Raw genomic sequence first — 6,848 nt, 5'->3', positions numbered from 1 at the left:
TAAAAAGAAATTAAAAAAAAATGTAGACGTTATTGAAATGGCTTATTTTGACATTTCATCATTTTATCTCGCTTCCGCTTATTTAAAAATAAATTTGAACAAAAATGTTTGGGGTCTGATTATGGGATTCACGGCGAATCGTTTTGTTAGCGAGTTTGCCATTTTTCAATTATTGCTTTCGCTTTCGCCTTCTTCGTTTTGAATTCGCCCAATTAATGAATTTGAAATGTCATAATGTCGCTTTCGCCTTCTTCGTTTTGAATTCGCCCAATTAATGAAAAAATTGGCGGATTCACAATGAATTCGAAGACGAATTTGAAATGTAATAAACTAATAATGTTTGTTGGCGAGTTGAAATCTGACAGCTTTTTTGGCGGATTCACAATCGAAAGAGTGTTCACTGTTCGAATTCATGGATTCTTTCTTAATTGTAGATATATAAAAGTGTGAGTCAGCTTTATTTTAATTTTCTTATAATTTATCCACAATCCACAATAAAATATAAAATTTTCAATAAATCATCGCAAATTTCACAAATTCAATCAACACAAAACAAAATTTGTAAAAGCAGTCAAATCACTGGAATATAGGGAAACAAATTCAAACCAAAAGTGTCAAATCACTGGAATATAGGAAGAACTATTTTCGCTTCGCCGCAAATTCGTTAATAAGGAAATACGACGTGAGTCGAATTTGAAATGTCGAATTGACAACGATCCGCCGCAAACGTCATTATTAGGCCCCTGCTCAATTTTGTGTCTCCTTTTTGCTATTAAATGAGAAAGAAATACAATCATGGGACTTTTTTAGCGCGGGTTGTTTTGACATTTCATTAGTTTATCTCGTTTTCACTCTCATCATGAAACGTCAAAATGTTTGACATTTCGGATGAGTATATTTGACATTTGATACATTTGTATTCATTGCTAACACCCCAGTTACACTTTTCAGAAGTGGGAAACGTTTTTCAACCAGAATAGTAGCAAATAAATAAAAATTTTATTATTGAAATCAAACAAAAAATCAAAGTAAACAACAACAAAAATAATTAACTAATTGTCTCGCCTTTCAGTCTCTTTAGAATTGACCTTCAAGACAATCCTCTGGTTCTGGTGTCGTGTTGTTTGTCACGTCGTCATTGTCGCTGTCGTTTATGCCATACTTACTTCTACATAAACCTAAGTTAAATATATGAATGTACATTTACTTTAGCCTTTTGGAGACGTTTTCTTTTATGCTGACATCTATAAAACTAAGTCACTGTCATTTTGGCAAAGTATCATATTGAATTGTTAATTTTTCACAATAGCTATGCATCAATTTCACCCTAAAGATACCTTCAAAAACCACAAGTCTTCTCGACAGTTTTTGTTTCGTTACGTTTTCTTTTTGTTGTTTTTTTTTGGTTTTATTCATACCCCCAGTCGCAGTCATCAATCTAATTTTGCTTGGCAATTTTTCATTGCGATGGCATTCTTGATTTTAAATTAGACGTTCAACAGACAATCGGGTAGTAAAAATAAAATTCAGAGGAACAAACCAACATCTAAAAAAAAAAAAAAAATGAATCAATTTAAATTGGCTTGCCACTGATGAGTGGGCAGATGTTTGGTTTTTATATTTGAATCAACTCAAAAAATAAAAACAAAATAAATTAAAATACTTTTGTGAACATTATAATGTTATAAAAGTCAAAATAGCCTAAATAAATACTTTGTATAGCTAAAATGAGGCTTTTTAATTGTTGGTAAAAATCTATTTTTGTGTTTCCCTAAACAACACAAAATGAGATACTTTTGAAATTCAACCGACAAAACAACAAACAGTGAGAAGTGTATCTATACATAAGTCTTATGGTTTATGCTATGGCTTAAAATATCATCTGCATTCACTTGCAAAACAAAATCCTTTACAAAAAGTTTTAAGTTTCAAAAAAGTGATTTATGTCCAACGAGGAGTATAAATCATTTTGTTCTTTCATAAAAACTGAATTGATGTGTCTAGATAGTGTATAGCCAAGTTTTGCAACATTGTTGCAAAAATTTAATGTCCTGAGTTTTTTTTTTGTTTTTCATTCGTATTTGTTCAACATGATAAGATATGAAATTTTTCAATTCGTCAAAGCAACAATGTTAAACATTGTTGTTCGCTTTAGCCATTGTCACTATCAAAAATGCAAATCTAATTTTGTGACACAGACTAATTTATCAAAAAACTGATAAAATAAATGATTGTAGATATCATAGCGAGTCATAAAAACAGCCAGTGGTGTCGTTATTATGGTTTGTTTTTCGTTCAATATATTATAAGCACATAGAATGGGGATGTAAAAACTCTTTTAAATGCTTTTGGGATACATTTTTCATTATTTTGCTAGAAAATAACTTGTAAGCACTTATCAGAAACATTGCTGAATAAAGAATTTCAATCAATTTTATACAAATCAAGATATTTTTCGAATTTTCTTAACTTTTTTACTATTTCTTTTCTTCCTTTTCTTCTAAAATGATAAGAATTTAGTATTCATTAAGTCGAAAATATGACTTTAAAGTTTTCGGCGTTTAATTAGCATTGTAAGCACATTGATAACAGACGAAATGAATACATTTCTAGTTAACACAGACATAAATGAATAATTTTTACTTGATTAAAATTGTAAGCACCAACTTGATTTGTTATAATTACTATTTTTTCACCTTTATTGCTATTTTGAAACAATTCAAATTCAAACACATTGCTAATTTTTTGTTAATGAGTGACTTTCTTTTATTATTATTCATCATAAGAGTCTTACTTAATGATTGTATAAGCTCATCAAAAACAAGTTCAAAAGTGACAAATATCTCGTCTTTTTTGTACTTTCTTTACATTTCATTAATATCATTTTGTTTTGAAGCATTGACTAAACTTTAAAAGAATGACGACTTACTATCTATTTATTGTTGTATAATAAATGAAAATGACTCACATTCAGCATATTTGTGACAAATTCTCAGACAGATAAATAGCTTTTGCTATAATAGTAACTTGTTATTCGTTATTCGTTGATGTGCTATATTTTATACAATAGAATTCAACAATAGATTGTCAAGTAGTATCTATATAGATGATGGACTTTGATTTTTGTTTTTTATTGTTATACGAGTACGAGTATGGCCAATTCATTATTTGGTAAATCTACTCACGAACAACAAGTAGAGTGCTTGATGAGAAGAGGACAGTCTCAAGGAGAGAAGACCAAAAAATATATAATCAAAATCTTTTTTTTATCAATTGTTTTTGTTGTTGTTCGAAGTAAATTCTAGGATTTAGCACAAAATTTAAGTCGGATATTATGCTACGATCCACTTCTTGATGAAAACTCTTGGATCGTAGGTTTTTATGTAACATATATGCGCGCTTACAACTTTTCTGTACGAAAATATGGATCATGTAACGTTTCAATTTTTGTGACAGAAAAAATTAAAAACTGAAAAATTTAATCAAAGTGCATAATCTAACCTTGGTAAATAAATTAATCAACAAGTTAATTTAGATAAATATAGCAAAGCCAGCAGTGAATTTCAAAAACAAATATCAATCCGAATTTAACCAACCGAATTCAGTTCGGGGCTAGAATTTTAAATTTCACCTTGCACGTGTCATACTTTGCCTAATCAAATAAATTCAAAAAGAAAAACAAACAAAAACTTTTTGTGTTACTTTTTTTTTAATAATGATAAAATTAAATAACTCGTGACTTTTTTTTCTATTTACTTTATTTTGGTTTGGAAAAAGAACTTCAAAAATTATTAAGATTTCAAAAGTGTATCAGCATCAAACACATGTCACGCCCATCAGACGCCACCACCACCGACTGACGCCGCCAAAATTTTGGATGGTGTGACAAATTGATATGGCTCGTGGTAGCTATTTAATTCCAAAACTCTTTGAAAAATATGAATTTATTTACGTCATTTGACGCCGGCCGCACCAACCGCCCGCCCTCCATCGTGAAATCATACACAGACATCTCTTAAATTAATAATTTTATTCCAAAGCAATAATCACATTTTTAGATAGTGTCTAAAAGTCAGCCAAGCAATGGGAATACATACATATAGTGGAGTTGGTGGTTTAATAGTGTTTGCTGAATTAGTGTCATTGATAAATTTTCAAACAATAATTACAAGAAAGCACTTATCTTTAGTTTTTTTTTTATTTCAATTCAAGTTTCCCCACGTGAATGACTAAAATTATATGACTAATATTCCTATTTGAAAAATCAGATAATTATAATTATTACTTGGCACTTTATGGCTATAATGGCTAAGCCTAATGGCATTTACCTTACCAACTACGTAGTAGGTATAAAATTTTCCGGTTTAGTTTTTTTTATTTTCTCTTACAGTATTTATTTATTTTTATGTCGTGCTATTATTATGCAATAATTATTTTTGGGGAAGGCTGTTAATTTCGTTATCATAAAGCAATAGGCGTCTAGACAGAAGCGTAATATTTGTTGTTCTTTTTTTGTTTTGTTTTTATTTTATTTTTTTTTCATCGTCTGTGTTTTTGTTGTTTTTGAGGGCTGTTTTCTTTCTCGGAAAGAATATTGTTTGTATTTAGATATCAACAGACATAATATAAAATTTGTATGTGTTGTGGATATAAGGTAAATTTCTGATGTTAAACAAATAGATTTATTGTGAGTATTTTAAAGTTTGGTGCAATAAAGTCCATAAATTATTGTAAGCACGTGATTTACGTAAAATATTTTGATGCAAAGAGGTGTTCTAGGCACGTAGTAGTTTTATCTTGTTCAAAAAAGTTGTAAGCATATCCAATAAATATAATTTTAAGTAGTTTGAAAACTCGTGTAGAATTTTTTGTTTTTGGACTAGTCGCTTATTTCATAATTTCAAGATTTTTAGCTTAACTAATCCTTAAAATGCAATTCTGTGCTTCCTTGGCGATTCTTTAGCATCAAATACTTTGTAAGCACGTGATTTTTATAGTTTATCTTGACATTAAGAAGACTCTAAACTGTCGTAATATTTGATTTTTATACTAAAATGTTGTGAGCAATAAATTATTTCTCTTTTATCTTTTGAAATTGTGTATTTTACTGTCTACGATATTGTTCTTGGTTATCAAACTTAAACTTTCAAAGATAAATTCAATCAAAAATGCTGTTTCATTGTCACATTTCAAAAAATGTGAAAAATGAAAATAATAATTGTAAGCACGTGATGATTGTGTTTTATTTAAATGGTTAAATGAATCTTAAGTAATAAGCTTTTGTTGTTTTAAAATGTAACTTATTTGTTTGCATTTATTGCTTTAAAATGTTTTTACTTAAAATTTTATCAAATTACTTGTTGTAAGCACGACCTTTATAATCTTTATCTTAGGTTTGTGAGGATTGAGAATGGATCCATATTTGCGTTTAATTAAACAAAATGTTGTAAGCACCCATTTTTTGGATTATGAATGGTACAATATGTGCGTTTATTAAAAAAAAATTATTGTAAGCAACCATTTTTTCATGCATAAAATACATGATTGAAACCAAACATTTAAAAGCATTTAAGATGATTTATCAAAAAAGTGAGTTTGTACAAGAAAAGTTGTTGCGTCAATGGTGTTTTTATAAAATATATTGTAAGCACATACAAAAGTAGCTGCAGAAAACTACTTGTAATATCAACGCCTATTTTAGATTTAATGAGACTTTAATTTTATTGTAAGCATCAATTGATTTAGGTTTTATGTTATAAAAACAATTCAGCTTACCAGTAACTGTTTCCAAATCTGAAATCATGTTTATTCTCTTTCTTAAAAAAAAAAAAAACAATATAAATGTAATAAAACAAAATTGCAACAAACAAAACAGGAAATAACATTTTTGTTTTGTTAATTTTTAATTTTTTTCACAATATGATCATACCCAGTCCCACTTCTTCCGGTGTTTTTTCTATTTTTCTGTCTATGTTCTGATGCTCATATACGTACCTATTATTGTTCGTTCTTTTTTGTTTTTGTTCATTTTAAATAATAAATTCAGCAAATAAAATAATTTCTCACGTGCTGAATTCCATTTTGAAGCTTATAAACGAAAAAAAAAAACAGAAAACAGAAAAACAACATCTCTATTCTCTTGAGTTTTCCTGCTGTTGGCAATTTGCCCGTCTCGTCTGTCTGTCTGTCTGTCTGTCTGTCGGACGCCATGTGCTCTCATACTCATACTGACGACAAATAACAACAAAAACAACAAAGATGATAATAATAATAAAAGCTGAAATGTTTCACACATCACACCACACCAACATCAGCAGAGCACCACATCCAACATACCGAGGTCAGGGAAATTCTGCAGCTGATATAAGAACCCCGCCGGGAAATGCTGTGCATTCACGCATACATATAAAACATGAAACTGCATAAAAATAAAATAACAAAACAAAAAACACTCGTGAGCTTTAACGGTGTATGTGGTATAAATGTTTTTATACAGCAGATAGTGTTGCCACCTTGATGGAATTTCTAAAGAATATTGTCTTCTAATTCAGCTGTTTTTAATGTCAAAAAATTTTGATACAACATCTGACGTGAATTTTGACACTTGAAACAGGAAAATGTGAACAAAATCACATAGAATAAAAACCCACAGAGTGGCAACACTTTTCACAACAGCCAAGCCTGCTATGTCTGCTCCTCGCCAAATGGTTGTAAGTATGGGTGTGCAGGCAGATGAAAAATCAATAATTGGAACGTGAGAAACTTTTCCGGTGCAACACCACCCATTTAGCACACCCAGCACACGACCCTAACCGACGAAACTATTATAGAAGTACAGGAGACAGCTG

This window comes from Eupeodes corollae, chromosome 2 (genome assembly GCF_945859685.1).
Source record: "Eupeodes corollae chromosome 2, idEupCoro1.1, whole genome shotgun sequence".
Taxonomy (NCBI): domain Eukaryota; kingdom Metazoa; phylum Arthropoda; class Insecta; order Diptera; family Syrphidae; genus Eupeodes; species Eupeodes corollae.
Note: the sequence above shows the minus strand (reverse complement) of the source record.